This window comes from Leptodactylus fuscus, chromosome 3 (genome assembly GCF_031893055.1).
Source record: "Leptodactylus fuscus isolate aLepFus1 chromosome 3, aLepFus1.hap2, whole genome shotgun sequence".
Classification (NCBI taxonomy): domain Eukaryota; kingdom Metazoa; phylum Chordata; class Amphibia; order Anura; family Leptodactylidae; genus Leptodactylus; species Leptodactylus fuscus.
The window spans coordinates 150966836-150984879 of record NC_134267.1 but is presented as its reverse complement, the minus strand read 5'-3'; the positions used below and the strand labels follow the sequence as shown (position 1 = coordinate 150984879).

The following is an 18044-nucleotide window of genomic DNA, read 5'->3' as shown; positions in this document are numbered from 1 at the left end:
GAAAGCCTCTGCCTCGTACATCTGCGTCGGCCATAACACAACGTGTGAAGGTGTGACAATACAGAGGAAGCAGAAGAGGAGAATAAGCTCAAATATGTCTACATTGCAGTATTCCAGATACTTAAAGTAACATTTAGATGACTGGCTAATGTCCCCAGGCTTGGAAGATTCTCGAACATCAATGTTTTGTACTGTAATTCCCACTAAGTGACAAGACAGCTTGATCCATAAGTAAGATAAAAATGGTGCATTAAATTTTGTGATTAATTGTATACAGTCACGAATATTGCATTGCATTGAAAGAATGTTTAATAATTGCATATCAGCTTATGGGCCCTGATTACAAATGTGTCCTTCTTTAGCTTTACTCTTAACTCAGGATATGTATTGATTTTGTGTCATAAAAAATTGCAGACTTTAATAAAATTCAGGGAAAATTAAGGGTAGACACATTTTATGTATGGCCCATAATTCACATAAGGAGGCTTGTTGTGAAAATCACAATTATTGCTCTGAAATCACATGTAACATTTTCCATATATTTAAAATATGTTAAATGAACGCATAACTTTTGGAAATGTTGGCGTTTCGCACATGGGATATCTCACACAAATAGCGAGAACAGGCTCCTGGTTAATTAACAAAACATGGCAGATTGTAAAAGAACATTAGGAAGGAGCAGGCAGATTCATTTAACTGTTCATCTATGGAAACAATTCTAATGGAAATAAATGTAATCCCAATGATGAAGACATAATCATCAAGGGAAGTTAAAAATTTACAAAAAAGTATTGTGGATTTGCCCAAGTTGTCCCACAGGAGAATAAAATGAAACAGCTAAATGTGTTGCTGTCTGCTATCGCTCTCTACCCCGTACCCTCTTATTTTACAATAAAGAAGATTTATTACAGTTACTAAGTGCCACATGTTTTCCTATCCTCTGGGAATACTTACTGTACTTGTGAATGTGAGATACAGTATATGCAAGTGCCCAGTGATGTATCAGGCAAGTCTGGGAATAATGGGCTTTGTTCCATGCACTTCATATTATTTTTCGGACTATAAGATGCACTTTTTTTCCCCCAAATTTGGGGGGAAAAGAAGGGTGTTTCTTATATTCCGAATGTGGCGCCTGGCACCCACCGTAATAGAGAGGCGGCTGCCGGCAAGGGATAGATGCAGGTGCCGGGGCCTGAGACATCGCTGCGCTCCTCTGCCCTGCATGAAGCCAGCAGCGGGAGGAGTGATGCTATTCCGCTCCTCCGTCCCCCCGCCCCTGGCTTCATGCAGGGCAGAGGAGCGCAGCGATGTCTCAGGCCCCGGCACCTGTGATGGCGTCTATCCCTCGCCAGCATCCGCCTCTCTAGTACAGTGGATGCCGGGTCTTAGTCTGGCTTGGCAGCGCCTTCTCCCCCGGGGCCGGTCCCCACCGGCCCCGTACCTGTAAAGTTGCAGGCCGGCTCCTGCGCGGCGATATCGCAGGAGCCGACCTGTTCGGGTGACAGCCGGGAGCCTAATGAAGGCCCCAGGCCTGTCACTGCTGTATTAGTATTGCGGCTGGGTCTATGACCAGCCGTAATAATAATATACAGAATGTCCCATAGACGGCAATACAGTTGTATTGCCGTCTATGGGACTTGCAATCAAGTGACCGCAGGCTCAAGCCCCCGGGGAAGGGGAGGGGGGGGGGGGAATAAAATAGTAAAAAAAAAAAAAGCTTTAAAAATACAGTCCTATGAAAAAGTTTGGGCACCCCTATTAATCTTAATCATTTTTAGTTCTAAATATTTTGGTGTTTGCAGCAGCCATTTCAGTTTGATCTATCTAATAACTGATGGACACAGTAATATTTCAGGATTGAAATGAGGTTTATTGTACTAACAGAAAATGTGCAATATGCATTAAACCAAAATTTAACCGGTGCAAAAGTATGGGCACCTCAACAGAAAAGTGACATTAATATTTAGTAGATCCTCCTTTTGAAAAGATAACAGCCTCTAGTCGCTTCCTGTAGCTTTTAATCAGTGCCTGGATCCTGGATGAAGGTATTTTGGACCATTCCTCTTTACAAAACAATTCAAGTTCAGTTAAGTTTGATGGTTGCCGAGCATGGACAGCCCGCTTCCAATCATACCACAGATGTTCAATGATGTTCAGGTCTGGGGGCTGGGATGGCCATTCCAGAATATTGTAATTGTTCCTCTGCATGAATGCCTGAGTCAATTTGGAGCGGTGTTTTGGATCATTGTCTTGCTGAAATATCCATCCCCGGCGTAACTTCAACTTCGTCACTGATTCTTGAACATTATTCTCAAGAATCTGCTGTTACTGAGTGAAATCCATGCAATCCTCAAGTTTAACAAGATTCCCAGTGTCAGCATTGGCCACACAGCCCCAAAGCATGATGGAACCTCCACCAAATTGTACAGTGGGTAGCAAGTGTTTTCCAAGTCTTGGAATGCTGTTTTTTTTTTGGATTTCATGCATAACACCTTTTTGTAAGACCAAACAACTCAATCTTTGTTTCATCAGTCCACAGGACCTTCTTCCAAAATGAAGCTGGCTTGTCCAAATGTGCTTTTGCATACCTCAGGCGACTCTGTGGCGTGCTTGCAGAAACTGCTTCTTTCTCATCACTCTCCCATACAGCTTCTCCTTGTGCAAAGTGCGCTGTATTGTTGACCGATGCACAGTGACACCATCTGCAGCAAGATGATGCTGCAGCTCTTTGGAGGTGGTGTGTGGATTGTCCTTGACTGTTCTCACCATTCTTCTTCTCTGCCTTTCTGATATTTTTCTTGGCCTGCCACTTCTGGGCTTAACAAGAACTGTCCCTGTGGTCTTCCATTTCCTTACTATGTTCCTCACAGTGGAAACTGACAGGTTAAATCTCTGAGACAACTTTTTGTATCCTTCCCATGAACAACTATGTCGAACAATCTTTGTTTTCAGATCATTTGAGAGCGGGCTGTCCATGCTCGGTGACCATCAAACTTAACTGAACTTGAATTGTTTTGTAAAGAGGAATGGTCCAAAATACCTTCATCCAGGATCCAGGAACTGATTAAAAGCTACAGGAAGCGACTAGAGGCTGTTATCTTTGCAAAAAAGGATCTACTAAATATTAATGTCACTTTTCTGTTGAGGTGCCCATACTTTTGCACCGGTTAAATTTTGGTTTAATGCATATTGCACATTTTCTGTTAGTACAATAAACCTCAATTTCAATCCAGAAATATAACTGTGTCCATCAGTTATTAGATAGATCAAACTGAAATGGCTGTTGCAAACACCAAAATATTTAGAACTAAAAATGATTAAGATTAATAGGGGTGCCCAAACTTTTTCATAGGACTGTATATAATAAAAATATGAAATAAAAGTTCTAAATCACTCCTTTCCCTAGAATATAAATAACAGTAGAAAAAACACTCTATGCATCCCCGTACAGCTGCAGGGTCACCTGTCAATGTGGCCTTGCAGCTGTTGCAAAACTACAACTCCCATATATTAAATATTTTACCACTTTTTGCTTCAAAAATATTTTTCCCTATTTTCCTCCTCTAAAACCTAGGTGCATCTTATAGTCCAGTGTGTCTTATAGTCCGAAAAATACGGTACCTAGCAGATGGAAGTAACAGTTCAATACTTTCTAACTACTGGGATTTTTTTTTTTTTTTTACTTGCTTTCTACTATATTGCTGCCACATAGCATGTGTAACACCTTTACATATCTGACTGTTCTGCTGCTTCTAACATATCTAACGTACGCTGCCCATGGCCGTGTGTACTCTCTCTTATCGTCCTCATGTTAGAAAAAGCAGCAGGGAAGCACCTGACAAACTCTGCAGGGTACAATTTTAAGAAATTGTACACACAGCATCCATATGTGTCAGCACAGAGTATTTTGTAAACTCTATACCAAGTCATCGAGGGTGTGTACCCCCAAAATCTAGGTGGGAGACACCAAAATTCAGTCAGGCTATGTACGGTCAATCCCAATGTCCACGGTGTGATTGGCCAAAACCTAGGTGGCAGACACAGAAATTCAGTCAGGCTATGTCCGCTCAATCCAGTTTTCACGGTGTGTAACCCCAAAACCTAGGTGGGAGACACCGAAATTCAGTCAGGCTATTTCCACTCTTTTCAGTTTTTCCACGGTGTGTAACCCCAAAACTTAGGTGGGAGAGACAGAATTTCAGTCAGGCTATATCAACTCAATCCAATGTTTAAGGATCTGCCCCCTAAAGATAAGTGGGAGACACCGAAATTCATTCAGGCTATATCAGCTCAATCCAATTTTTAAGGGTCTACCCCTTGTATCTTTCATTTATTTCTGTGACATTATTTCAACCAATAACTCAAGAAGTACAAGCATCGGACACTGGTACTAGAACACTGAAAACTGCTATATAAATGTAGTACAGCTGCAGCCATTACTTCTCCGCCCTTTTGAGGAAACCCACACCATTCACTTGATATTCTTTCAAGGCCTTTTCTCTTCTCTTTTGCTGCAAAACATAAATCTGCTGAAGTTCCTTTGGGAGCTCAGAGGAGGTGGCCTCAGTGCTGAGAAACACATCTGATGCCCCTTGGCGATATGCATTAAGATAACCATCGACCAACCAAGTGTAGTCAGCTAGCATAGCATCGAGAAAAAAGGTGTACAACTTCCAGTGATAGTAACTTCAGTGCTGCAGTTGTCAATGGACGGTCACACCAGATGTTCAGATTATCCTTCATTAAAGTTTCCTTATACTTTAGGAAAGAAACTTGTGAGTGTGAAAGGTTGAGATATCGCATCAAACAATGCTTAACTGTACTTGTGTGACTGGGAAGAAAGCCACTAGTTTCCATTGAGAATGGGTAGACATCAGCGACCTGAGTATCAAATTAATTGTTTAATATCACTCCGTATTGAGGGGAAGTGGTTCAACAGAGGGAGAGACAGTAAAATGACCCAAAAAGAGATCCTAGGAGGGGGCAAGGGTGGGATGAGTCTGTTAGGAAGATTGGGCATGTTGGGAGGAAGGAGGGGCAAACTCTTGGGTATGAACACGACTGCAAGTAGTGGCTGACCGGCTGCTGGAAAAGCAGCTGGAACCATTATCCGCTAGCCATTCTAACACCTGTTCCTGGTGCTCGGGCCTGGTCTGCATTGTACCCTGCACATTGCTTAATGCAGCTGTCATATCAGCAATTGTGATGAGCGCATACTAATGTTTCTTGTCCAGTGGAAAGGATGGGATAGGATTTCACATAAGTCTGCCACCCAAGGAAACTCATGGTGCAGAATCGGAGGGAGCTGACTTTGATGAACCCTTGGGTTTTGTAGATGGAACTCCATCAAAGCTCTCTGCTGCTCACACACCCTGCTCAACATACGGTATCTAGGGTTTCAGCGTGTGGTGACCTCGCACAACAGCCAGTGCTTCAGACAGATGTAGGCATTGCTGGAGTGTATTGAGGCTAGAACCAGGTACTGTAGACTTGCCAAAGTAGGAGCACAAGCGCCACACTTTAACCAGTAGTTTGTGTAAATTGGGGGAAGTTGTCAGAAACCATTGCACCAATAATTTGAAAACGTGGGCCATGTGTGGACCGTGTTTGAGTCTGGCAACCTCCAGATCTGCTACCAGGTTCCAGCCATTATCACATACGCCAACCTGCACCTGGGCCAAGCTGCAGCGGGGCAAAAAACATTGCCATCTCATCCAGGATGGCATCCCTGACCTCGGAGGCAGTGTGCTGTCTGTCCCCCAAGCTGATGAGCTTCAGCACGGCCTGCTGACGTCTCCCCAATCCAGTAGCTGGGATCGATTCAACGGCGGAGGAGGAGGAGGAGGGTGGTGTTTCAGCACTCCTGCCAGGAATATTGGGCGGGGAGACAAGGCAGGCCGCCACAGTTTGCAACCCGGTCCCAGCCAAAACTACATTCAGCCAGTGTGCCGCTATTGAGATGCAGCGTCCCTTGCATGCACTTGTCCACGCGTTGGTGGTCAAGGGGAACTTTGTGCAACTTAGCGCAGAACTTAGGGCCCGCCTGATGTTAAGGGACAAGTGCTGGTGCAAGGCTCAACTCAACCAAAGGGCCAAAAACACTGCTGGTGAATTTTGTTCCATTCCAAAGGACTCTGTGTTTAGATTTGGCTCAGTCACAGCTCCAGAATATGCCTTTGAAGGCAAGGTTTCCTTTAGTGGCTCCATCTCAGCAGGATGATGATGGTGAAGCTTTGTTAAATCTGGTGTCGGAAGGGAAAGGGGTTTCTGATCTACATCTAAAGTACTGGAGCATGTTGTTTGGAATATTAACACCTGATCAGAACCCTGTAGAGGTAATGTAGAGTCCCATATTAGAGGAACATTACCGGTAGTAGTGGTTTCAGCCAATTCTCCATCTTTGCGGCCCTCTGAATAAAAGTTACCCCCAGGACTTGATGCCAAAATGTTATCAATTTGACAATCAAAATCAAGGTCAATCTCTGGGTCCTCAGTCCAATCCACTGCATCAATCCCACACAATGAGAGTGATGGTTCTGGAACCACCGTTTTAGGGGCTAAGAATTTTAAAGGGGCTAACACTCTGCTGGTGCAAGGCTCAACTCACCCAAAGGGCCTAAAACTCTGCAGGTAGAAGGCTGAAGTCACCTGAAGGGCCTCAATCTCTGCTGGTAGCTCAGCTTAAAGGCCTGTAACTTAATTTTGAAGGGCTCACGTTAAGGGCCATAAAAGTGAATTTTGGAACGTCTTACCACATCACACACACACATCCACAATGACAGTTCAGGGTGGGTACTGTTGGATTTCCCATTGCCTATTCCATCTGTGGTTGTCATGGGCAACGTGATTTAAAGGGGTGCTCGTTAATGTTTGTTTAGCTTAAATTTGGGTTTCTGTCCATCCATTTCGGGAAGAAAGAAGGTTTCCAGGTATTTTCCCACTTTGATAGAGGTTTTTTTGAGTGTGGAAAGTGTGTAGTTGATAGGCTGTGATGTTGGGGTAAAACAGTGACTTGAGCTTGTCAGATGCCCCCAGACATGCTTCCCCTGCTGTCCCAGTTGCATTGCAGAGGTGTTGACATCATTTGCTGAGGTGTCATAGTGGACTTGGTGACCCTCCTGAGTTGAATGGTGGGATTCCCTGAAATGAAGCATTTTCTCCCATAGACTATAATGGGGTTCGATATTCGATCGAATAGTCGAATATTGAGCGGCTATTCGAAACGAATAATGAATATCGAATATTTTATTATTCGCTCATCTCTACTATTCACCATTGTATTTTACGATCTTAGTTCTGGACAGTGTCTCTTTAAGAAACAAATATGCTTTATTTAGGGCAAGTGTGTCTATAAACTCTCTGCACTTATATCCACCCGTCTAATCTCATTTACTTTGCAGAAATTATTTTTACTCAGTTGCTTTCTGTGAGGGATAAAAGCTGTAAACAAACTTCCCATCAAATAAAAGTGCAGCCATTCTTGTACATTATAAATTATTTGTCGTGAATAAAGATGTTTGTGAAACATAAAATACCACAAGGTATTAATATAAATGTACATCAGATAATAAAATAAGAAACTTGCTTTTGTTGTAGTACATCAAAAGATGACTTCTAACCAGAAAATATTGTAATATCCAAAGGAACACTCCAAAGAAGCGCTCTAGTGAACAATGTTCCAGATTAAACATAGTACCAAGTAATGGGCTACTTTTTTAGATCTCTGTCCCAGGATGACTAATATTAACCCCCGACAGTCAAATTAACATGGCATAAACCCTTCTGAAAATGGCTCAAATATATATTACTGGGACATACCGTATATACTCGAGTATAAGCCGACCTGAATATAAGCCGAGGCCCCTAATTTTACCACATAAAACTGGGAAAACTTATTGACTCGAATATAAGCCGAGGGGTGGAAAAGCAGCAGCTACTGGAAAATTTCAAAAATTAAAATGGTCTAAGTTTTTGGGTGCAGTAGGTGCTGGGGAAGGGGAGGGGGTGTTTTGGTTGTCTGTCTGCCCCTTTCCTGAGCTTGAGGACTGAGTTTTTTTTCCCCCACTTGGAATTCAGCCTGGCTGAATATAGGGTATCTGCAGTGCTCTTATTAACCCCTTCCCGATGGAACAGGAGCACTGCAGATATCCTATATTCAGTAGACCGGGCACTTTCAGACACAGGGATATCTAATGTGTTTGTGTCTCACAGTAATTTTCTACTTTTATATGTAATCTAGGGAAAGGAGGGATATTTAGAACTTTTATTTATCTCTATTTTACTTTTTTTTAAAAGCTTTTTTCCCACTATTTTATAGGAGATTCAATACATTACTATAGCGGCTAGTCATAGACCCCCCCCCCAAAAAAAAAAAAAAAAAAAAAATATTTTTTTTTTGCTTGACTTGAGTATAACCCGAGGGGGGCTTTATCAGCACAAAAACTGTGCTGAAAAATTCGGCTTATACTCGAGTATATACGGTAACTCTGGTGCCTTATGTGCATTTTAAGTTTTTAATGCATTTCAGCCTTGGATCAGCAACATTTTATCCCTCTCTGCATTCCAGGCAGTGGCGTAACTACCGCCATAGCAGCAGAAGCAGCTGCCACAGGGCCCAGGACATTAGGGGCCCGGTGACAGCTGCTACCGCTGAGGTTTTTTTTTTTATTTAATACCGATCGTGACTGGGCCGGGATCGATAAGTGACACCGTGGGCCCCACAAAGACTATTATTATACTCGGAGGTCTTTTCAGACCCCCGAGTATAATGATCGGAGGCCCGGGAGAGGTAAGAAACATAAAAAACACTGTTACTTACCTCTCCACGATCCGGGCAGGCTTTCAGGCCTAGTTGTCTGACGTCTCTGACGTCCCATGACCCCGGCCTGCGACTCGGGTCATGTGACATCCGACGTCATTCAACAAGGGTGGCAGCGGAGGCCGACAGCGTAGATGCCGGGGTACAGGTAAGTAACAGTAGTTTTTTATGTTTTTATTCCCCCGGATCTCCGATTATTATACTCTGGGGTCTGAAAAGACCCCAGAGTATAATAATTGTTTATGGGTGTCCACAGTGGGGCATAATACTTGTGCAGGGGCCACTACCGGGGATAATACTGAGTGCAAGGGCCACTAAGGGACAAAATACTGTGTGCAGGGGCCACTAAGGGACATAATACTGTGTGCAGGGGCCTCTATGGGACATAATAGAGTGCGCAGGAATGAAGTCGGTCAGGGGGGGCTTGTCAAAAGTACTAATTTTATTTTACAGGTTGTTAGAGCTCAGGGGTTAAATGGCAAGTATGGTATCTGTGGTATCCCCTCTTATGGTGTGATCTGAAGTCACAGAGACAGGAGAAAGAGGAATCATTCTCCTCTCTCTGTAGCTGCACTTGTTCCCCTGTATATTGGTTGAAGTGAAAACTGCGAGTATATGCCGCTCCACTTCAACCAGTGTTATCTAGGGATTTACTGAAGATAAAGCCAAGATTCATGTCTTCGTGACTGCTGATTTTGCAGTTTTAATGACCATCTTCTGCTCAGGGTAGACTGTAAGGTACTTTGTTCAAACCAAGAGCAGAATACATTCAAAAATTAAAAATATGGATAAAAAATAGCTGGCACTATCCTGCTCCAATATAGTTCATTAAATCCAGAGGAAACAGTAGGATCGTCAAATATATATATATATATATATATATATATATATATCTCCATGAGATGAAGAGAACAAACAGGCAGCGGCCATTTGGTGCTCTGCTAAATAAACAGTTTTTTTTAGTCTCAAAGAAAAGGCAGCACTCACCATTCATGGATAAGGTTGCTTTATTCAGGCAATAACTTCCAGCATGGTGACACCATGAGATGGAGAGAACAAACAGGCAGCGGCCATTTTGTGTGTTGTCAGGCTTCTTCAAGGGCGCCCTCATGGATTGTAGGTGTGTGAGTGGATGTTTCATTAGCATTTTGTACCTGTTTTCTATCATGTTTTGCAATGGGGGCTTGCTAGCATCCTGCACAGTCATGTATCATCTGGAATTGGGTAAGTGTGGTCTTTTTCTGTAGTAGCTAGACATGGCTATAAGTACAGTTGTACTTCAAGTCACAATAAATAATGGTTCTGGGGTGACCAATAGAAGTTGGAACCACTATAACTGGAGACTATAACCGTATGGAAAACTACTATCTGTTCTGAAGATAACTGTCATAAAAGCAGGAAAAAAGTGTAAAAAAACAAAACAAAACAAAAAAATTACCAGATAACTAATATACTGTAGATCTAGCAATTCATTTAAACATTATAAAGAGCTGTTGGGTTTTATTTATGGTTTTTTTTTTTTTTCTTAAAATTAAAATAAAAAATAAAAAGCTGTTGGAAGCTGTAAACCACTGTCTATGATGGTGACAAAAACATTTTTAAGCACAGTGTACTCCAAGTTAACATGTAGCCTCTATGACATGGTGTCCAAAGGAGCAGCTCATCCTGGCACTGGTAAAGAGAAGAACAAGACATGTATAATCGCTCTATAATCTTATAGAGAGGTGCTAATAACCAGTCAGTGCATAGACTTCACTAATACAGGAATGATCAATTGGAATGATCGATTGTCAATGATTACCATGGTGATTTGTTTGAACCTCTAGGCACGTATTGTATGTTGAGTTGGTTTCAAGTTACAAAGGACCAGAAAAGACCATTGTATGTTGAAAATATTGGGAAGGAAGGGAAGAAAGATCACTTTAAGGACCCTTAGATAATCCAGACTCCCTTAGAATTTTTCGACCCTTTCCTAGGAAAGGGTCAGTTAATGGTAACATATTGCCATGCATGTGATATCAAATAATTAATGTAATTGGAAACTCTTAATATCAGTTCTTATGTGGCCTAGAGTTCCAGCTGGGTTTGTATGGCCTATACCATTTGTTTTCAGAATCTACAGTATATAAACTCTTGCATTGGAGAAGGTTACCCAATGTGCATGTTTTAAAATACAAATGTTCTCACCATTAAGTTAGTAAGACAATAAATACGATAAAAGAAAGCTAGAGGATCTTTTGTTTATGTGCCAGTCTTAGAACTCTGAGATCAGAGGATCAGGTTCAGAAGCCATCGATGTATAATTCAACTAGGAGAACCTAGATTAATGTAATTAGAATATATCTTCTAACCATTTGGCCACCTTCCCAAACCAATAGATCACTGGAACAGACACACACTCAGCTCTTTTCAAACAGGCTTTGCAAATCTTTACCATCTCTAGTGTAGCAGAAATGTTTACATCATGCTACAATTTTCCCTTAGATAAAGCATGGATAAATACTCCTTTTGTTGGCTTTTGATAGATAATTGGATAGCTAGAATGAATTAGGACAGGTCCCTGGACAGTAGACAAGTTTAGCATTATATCATGCAACAAGCTACCAGTATATCCCTTTCTACTATTACCTTACCTATTTGCTAACTGAATTGGGTGATCTGAGTAATTGCAGTCACCTTGAATTGTGTTGCATCATAACAATGGAACAACATAGTTGACTTAGTAGAATGTTATATGGTTTCTAGCTATTGACAAACTACATAAGAAGTGTAGACTATTAGCAGTCAGGACTATTGTGCTTTAATTAAATTACCCAAGTTGCCTATCTACAGTAATATTTAGCTAAATTGATAGATGGAATGAGCTGAAATCCACAATGAAAACTGGAATTTATAAAGCTGCTTGCTATGCATTGTTTTATGGTTTGGGGAAACAACAAAGCAGTGGAGACCAGTTATTGCTTTACAAAATTACTAAGATACCCTCATTAACATATTGTGGTAGTGTATGACAAATGATTTACAGTATATAGCCATGGCTTCCTTTCAGCAAAGCAGCAGGATGCCATTGATGTTAGGCGAGGAACATCAGGTAATCAGCTGGTGGACACATCTTGAAAAGGATTGTCCTGATGGTTCCCTTGAATCAATGAAATACTGCTTAATATGGTATTAACTTTAGGGGTACAGATGTTGAAGCAAACACCCAGTTCTTAAGCTGAGGGAACTGTAAAAGTCCCTCTATCCTTGTGAGAGCCTTGTTACAAATGTTTCATTGGCGCCAGTTTTGGACCTGGATGTCTAGGGCCCACCAGTGGAATGGTTTCTAGAGGCCCACCGCCAGGACCCCTGCAGATCAGCTGTACCAAGACAGATCAGCTAAAGGTAATATGTCAGGGACCATGCTGCTCGCCCACCATATGATGTGCACCACTGCACTACCTAAATCCACTGCTACATCCTGTATGGCAAGTGAATGGCATGGCTCCTAGAATTGTCACCATTACCTCTAGCTATAATGTCCTGGAAAAGCTAATCTGCAAAGGTCCTGGCTGTCAGACTCCCACAGATGTAATATTGATGGCCTATCCTAAGGACGGGCCATCAATATTAGAAACATGGATAAATTCTTTAAAGATGTTGTCCAGGAATTGGAGCAACCCATGTGGTGGGAGGTGTAAAAATAAATAAAGCATACTCACCTGTCCCCATTGGTCCATTGTCCGCTGCCAATGTGAATTCAGTCTCATGCCGATGCCTTCTTGTTCCATATGTGACCACTAAGACACATTAGGTGCAGAATTTCCTGAATTGAGGCCCAACCATGAGACCGAGTAGGCACAGGCAGGGGACAATGAGGTGCTGGGGACAGGTGAGTATCCGGTTTAAAAAAAAATAAATTTATACAACTCCCCGGCGGTCACATTGGTTGCTCCGATTTATCGACAACCTTTTTAAAGGGGTTGTCTGGGCCAAATTTTTTTTATGACCACTTCACTGGTCCCCCCACACAGTCGCCTCTTCATTGGTCCCCTATACTGTATGGAGAACAGTGATGGGGCCATTATATTGTGTGGGGGCAGTAATGGGGGCTGACATTGTGTTGGAAGACATTAAACTGTGAGGGGCATTTTAAAGGGGTTTTCCAGGGATAATTTCTTTATGGCCTATTCACAGGATAGACCATAAATTCCTGATAGGTAGGGGGCTGACAAACGGTCCCATCAGCTGTATGGAGCAATTTACGGTGCCCAGTTATCCGGGACAACCCCTTTAATGTAACTATTGGCCTCCATCACTGACCACCTGCCCACAAAATAATGGCCCCATCAATGGTCCTCATACAGTACATGGGGCAAGTGAAGAGGCCACTGTATGAGGGGGAACATACAGTGGCCCCTTCACTGGTCCAACCTATAGCAGTATTAGGTGATTACTTACCTGCCTGCTCCAAAGTGCCATTCCTTATTTGCTCTAGGTGCTCTGATATCACATCATGTGCTCCTGGAACAGGTAAAAACAGGAGGTGCTGGAGAGCAGACAGGTAAGTATCAGAGCTTAGCTTGTCAGCTACAGGCTCAATGTGTGTCTGTGAGTGGTAGAGCCAGAAGCCTGTGGGCAGGGCGGATGGATCTCTACTTCATCATTGGCTTCAACTTGAGTTAAAGTTGAGTTGTCGTAGCTCAGACCCACTGAACTGGATAGCAGGACAGCAAATGTAGGACTGTCCCACCGTCCAAAGGCAGCCCCCACTACCATAGGGTCTGGTGTAAGTGCACTGTCTGGTGCACCGTTGGCCCTATGGTTAAAAGCGACCCTGACTAGTGGTAAAATAGAGTTGGTAAAGACACTTCTCCCCAGTTTTGTGATTTGGTTATTAAAACAAGATAGTAAAAGCGGGGAGAACCTGGCTGCATCACTTACCTCTCCCCGTTCTTGCTTGAGGCCTATCTTTTCACTTCAGCTCGGGCCCTGTGTGATGCACATTACATCATGATGAAGTAATGTGTGGCATATGAGGGGGGCACTGGCCAGGAGCGGGGTGAGGTAAGTGAATAGGGGCCATTACTGCACTTCTACTGCCTATTAAAAAAAAGCAGTGTGGTCCGGTACAGCCCCATAAAGGTAAGGGGCCCTCTGCGGGATTCACTGGTTCCCCAGTGGGCCAACCCGTCCCACCGTTACACTGTAATGGTTCATTTTGTCTGTACATTAACCCTATGATTTGTAAAGTGCTGAAGAATATGTTAGTGTTATATAAATAAAATATTATTATTATTCGAGCTGTCTCATCAAAGCTACCCGGCAAATCCTTCATGGTCTCCTTACCATATGTTCACTAGTACCTATCAAAAAAGAGAATCCAATATGGTTGGTTGTCCATAAAATTTACAACTTATTTTTAACATCATTGGCCTGTTCGATGTTTTAGGGCACCAGAATAGTAACACACACATCTTATATATTACATATTACAGATATGATGTCTGTATAATAAGTTGTCTAGAATGGTAAAAATTAGAAAGATTGCAAGTGATGGGCATTTGTATATTAGTAATCCTTGGGAAGAGACACTGAGTAACACAAAGCGTTTTAGTCACCATTGTATTTTGGATGCTAACTGTGCTCTAAGAATATTCAAGACAAACAGTGTAAAAACAAATTTGTTTAGGCTTTGTAATGCATACCAAGAATAGTGCAATTTATTCCACTGCCCTTGATGCTTGCTGTACATGACTTTTATTAGAAGAAGAAGGTTATGTAGTCACATTTTTTGAATTTCTAGACAACTTTTTTGAGAAATGTTGTCCTTGGAACAAAATAAATCGTCTTGTTGTCTTGTCTTAGTACTTGTATGTAATTCATGTTTAACCTCTCTGAGATCTGCCTAAATGACTTCACTGCGAATGCCATTTTTCCTGACAATGTCATTCACAGTAAAAGAAGGACATTTTTATTACTCTCTCAATCGTTTTATTGCATTATGTGCAGAGTGTAAATAATAAACCCTTCTACTTTGGCTGGCTCTGTACCACATGATGCTAATATGATATTCGAGTATCCTGAGAACAAGCTAAGGAGACACTTTGTTTCTAAGTAAATATGGAGTATAACATTTTTAAACATTTATATAATAAAAAGACATATTGAATAAGCAGTTTATATTTACTCATTGATCTTAAGCTGGGTTCACATTACGGTTATAAATGTCCGTCATAGGAAGGTACTGCAGATACACCACAGTGCACTTTATAGCTCATTCCCAAGTACCATCAGTCACCTTCCCTTCATTACCACATTAAACTTTTCTGCCCTCACTCCCTGCAAGTAACTATTGGATGTTCTACTATTGCTCTCGTTCTACCAATTTCAATTCTTGGACCACTTTGTTTCTTGACTTCCCATCTTTATATCATCATCAAGGACAACTATAACATCCTCAGTACCATCCATGTTTCTTTCACTAACCAGTTATTTTGGTATTTCAGAATGTTACTCTTCATCCACACAAAAACACGGTAATACGCTTGGTCTTCCTCCAACTCTTTTTCAGTTTCTAAATTTACTAACTCTTCTCTACAACATTCTGACCATAACCTTTCTTTTGCCAGCAGTATTTCCTCTTCTTCACAGAACACACCAATCTATTATAGATATAGGAATCTAGGTGCTATAAATACTCAGCACCTCTCAGATACTTTATACTCATCACTGTGCCCCATTTCTTCATTCTCCTGTCTTCACTCTCCATCTTTATGCTGTGGAAACCCAACTATATACCTCCTCTTGTGATATCACCCGAGTATTACAAAACACCAGTAAATGTCTCTCTCTGCTGTCTCTTATTTTATGTCTCTCCTCTTTCTGAAACTTAATCTTTCAAAGACTGGACTACTGCTGTTTCCACCAGCTAGTAACTGATCTATCCCTGATATATTTTCATGTACAGTCTCACTATAACAACGAGGCAGGACATGCACCTCCTTTGACTCTTTTACCCCTATATCTAATCACTTGCATGCTCATGTTACCTACACCTGAAATACATCTCTGTAGACTTCTGTGCCCACAACGGTAACTAAGAGTATAGGCAAATTCCGAAACAGTTGATTACGAGATTGGATAATGGGGTAAAATGGACAATTACTATATAAAATATTTAGATTGAATATGGTTTCTAGTTTCTAGCTTTTCTTTCACATATCTGTTTTCTATAACTATACACCTCTTTCTACCCTATCTTTTGACATTTCTGTATCAATAAATGTTCTCTTTTCATGTATCCACACCGTTTTGCTGTTATTTAGTAATAGAAAACAGTAGAAAGATGCAAAGCAAGCAATATAACTAAATTAATCTAATGGGGAAAAAAATACAGGTACTGACCACGTAGAGACTTTGGCAAAACAACCATGTACAGAATGTCTCAAGGAAATGCTGACTCTAGCATACTTTGTATATATTCTAAGCCATTTTTCTATATTGATATAGTTTGTATAATAAATGAAATGCAGGGGGAATTGAACAAAAAATGCATAGAAGACCTGTGAAATGAAGTAATGTTTAGAAGTGCTCCCTCTTCTAATGGTTGCTTGGCAGTAATAATTCCCTTGCATAGCGCATGAATAAATTTATGGTTAGTAGTGACTGTAAACCATTGCCGCAGAACCTTCTCACCCGATGTGCAGGCCAGGAACACCCACCAGTATTTCACAGCTATAAAATGCATCTCCCGACTCCTGACACCACCTTTCCTTTATGTCTGCTCCTGGGGACGGTGTGATTGGTTTTCCCAGCAGCAGCAGAAGCGGCCAGACTAGATATCTATAACTGTCTTTTGTAGGTGACTGATTTGTCTTAAGTGACAAAAGCAATAGCTTTATCTTTTAATGATATTCCTGGTGCAAATTTCTAGAAAATAGTAAGTGCAGGAATTTACCTTATATGACATGGTGTACATGACTATTGTATGTCTTTAGTTTAGTGCTTCCTACATTCTTAGCAGCTACAATTATCTCTGGTATCATTCAGATTACTATTATGTTGATGTGCATCTAAATTAGGACTCATATATAGTAGGCCTCATCACTGATGGTGACGATAGGGAGTACAGAGACTTAAACTGGGATTTAGTAGAATGGTGCCAGCGGAACCAGCTCAGGATTAATGCTGGGAAGACCAAGGAGATGGTGGTGGACTTTAGCAAACGGAGAAGTGCTCCAATCCCGGAGGAGATCCAAGGGTCATGCATTGAGATAGTCAAGACCTATAAGTACCTGAGTCTGCTCCTCAATAATTAACTGGACTATGCTGGTCAACTGGATGCACTGCACAGAAAGGGCCACAGCAGACTCTACCTGCTCAGGAGGCTGAGGGCCTTCGGAGTCCAGGGGACACCTCTTAGGCCCTTTTTCAAATCTGTGGTTGCTTCAGCCATCTTCTTCGGAGTGGCCTGCTGGGGGAGCAGTATATCAACCAGGGACAGAAATAGACTTGACAGGCTGATCAGAAGGGCCAGCCCTGCCTTGGAAAACCCCCTGGACCCAGTACAGGTGGTGGGTGACAAAAGGACACTGTCCGTGATGAGCTCCATGCGGGAGAATAAATCCCACCCCATGTATGAGACCTTGACGGCACTTGGCAGCACTGTGACAGTCTGCTTCATCCCAAGTGTGAGCAGGAGCGCTATCGAAAGTCCTTCCTCCCAACTGCGGTCAGGCTACATAATCTACATCAGACCAAGCGAAGAGACAGAGCTAAATTATCCTGAAGTCTTCTTTCCTTCTTTTCTTCATTAGCTGCTATGGATTCCTAGTATTTTTCTCAGCTTGTGTCTGTCTCCTTCTGTAATATATTACTGTGTATTATCCTGTATCTGTATTATCATGGTGCTGTAACACTCTGAAATTTCCCCACGGTTGGACTATTAAAGTATTATGTTATCTTATTGTTTGTGTTACCACAGGGCTCATTTTAAAAAAATGCAGCATGTTGATTTTACTTTCTGTTTTCCTTATAAGTTTAATAAGGGGAGAAAAAACACAGAAAAAAATGCATCGAAATCTCAATGAAGAACGCCATGGAAAAAATTTGATGCATTTCCTAGCTAAAATTGTTTTGTCATGGTGCCAGCAAAAACTCTTGCTTACTGCATTCGCATTACTGTGTAAAACATTGAAGCAATTGCTTATTAATTGATGGTTATCCTCATTGCTTTTACTTGTAC

At 41.7% G+C, this 18044-nt stretch overlaps 1 pseudogene; it reads right to left on the bottom strand.

The window, feature by feature from the left end:
• Window positions 1-4436: 4436 nt before the first annotated feature.
• LOC142198517 (piRNA biogenesis protein EXD1-like) lies at window positions 4437-16778 on the bottom strand (annotated as a pseudogene).
• Window positions 16779-18044: the final 1266 nt, after the last annotated feature.